This window comes from Eschrichtius robustus, chromosome 3 (genome assembly GCF_028021215.1).
Source record: "Eschrichtius robustus isolate mEscRob2 chromosome 3, mEscRob2.pri, whole genome shotgun sequence".
In the NCBI taxonomy this organism is placed as follows: Eukaryota; Metazoa; Chordata; class Mammalia; order Artiodactyla; family Eschrichtiidae; genus Eschrichtius; species Eschrichtius robustus.
Window position 1 is genome coordinate 18,975,787 of NC_090826.1, and position 976 is coordinate 18,976,762.

Here is a 976-nt window from a genome sequence, read left to right on the forward strand (position 1 = left end):
CCATTCCAAGCAATTAATACTGCGCCTGGGCACTTTGTAAGTGCTCAGTAATATTTGTGGGCTGAGTGAGTGGGTGGGTGCATGGGTGGATGGTTGCTGGTTTATGACTTCATGTGAATAACTTGTTTGACTGAGTTTTCAATTTAAGTTTTTGTTTTTCTGAGCCAAGATTAACTGTAAAGTGAGGTTTAAATAAATTAGAATGGCATGTTCTTTTTTGAGATAGACGCAGTCCTCAGAACTTGGGTGTTTTGACTTAAGGTTCATCTAGTGAAGTTTTGGGGACAGCCTTGGATTGGGAGATAGAAAAGCAGGATAAAGCTACTAATGACAGGGACAGCAGAATATTACTTTGGTCAGTGGTCAGCTCAGGAAATCAATGTATTTAACAAAATATGTTTCGAGGCAAACTCATTCTAGACCAACCAATAGCCTTGCATTCTTTTTTTTTAGAAACTAGAATTTTACAGTCAGGGCAAGATCATTCGTAAAAGCCTCTGAGTTATAGAGACAGGAGTAGAGAAAAATCTCTCCAGCAAGAAGCAACAAGACCAAGTAAGGTCATAGTGGCAACTTGCCCAAACGGAATTAATGCAGTGGTTTTCCATTTGATCAAAGAACAAGTGAGTGATTAAGATCCAAAGGTGTCTTGAAGTGATCACTTCAGCAGCACATATAGTACTAAAACTGGAATGATACGGAGAAGATTAGCATGGCCCCTGCCCTGCACAAGGATGAGATGAAAATTCATGAAGTGTTCCATATTTTTCAGCTCCCTCACTCAAACACAGCAGAAGACAGCCCTCTAAGACTCAGGAAGTGGGTTCTCACCAGACATCTCATCTGCAGGCATCTTTTTTTTTTTATATTAACATATTTCCATACAAATAACCCAATGAAAGTTTAGTATTAGTTGTTTTGTTTGTTTGTTTGTTTTTTATTAATTAATTAATTTATTTTATTTATGGCTGTGTTG

At 37.8% G+C, this 976-nt stretch overlaps 1 pseudogene; it reads left to right on the forward strand.

The window, feature by feature from the left end:
* The first annotated feature begins 654 nt into the window (after nt 1–654).
* Nucleotides 655–769, forward strand: LOC137763138 (U6 spliceosomal RNA; annotated as a pseudogene).
* Nucleotides 770–976: the final 207 nt, after the last annotated feature.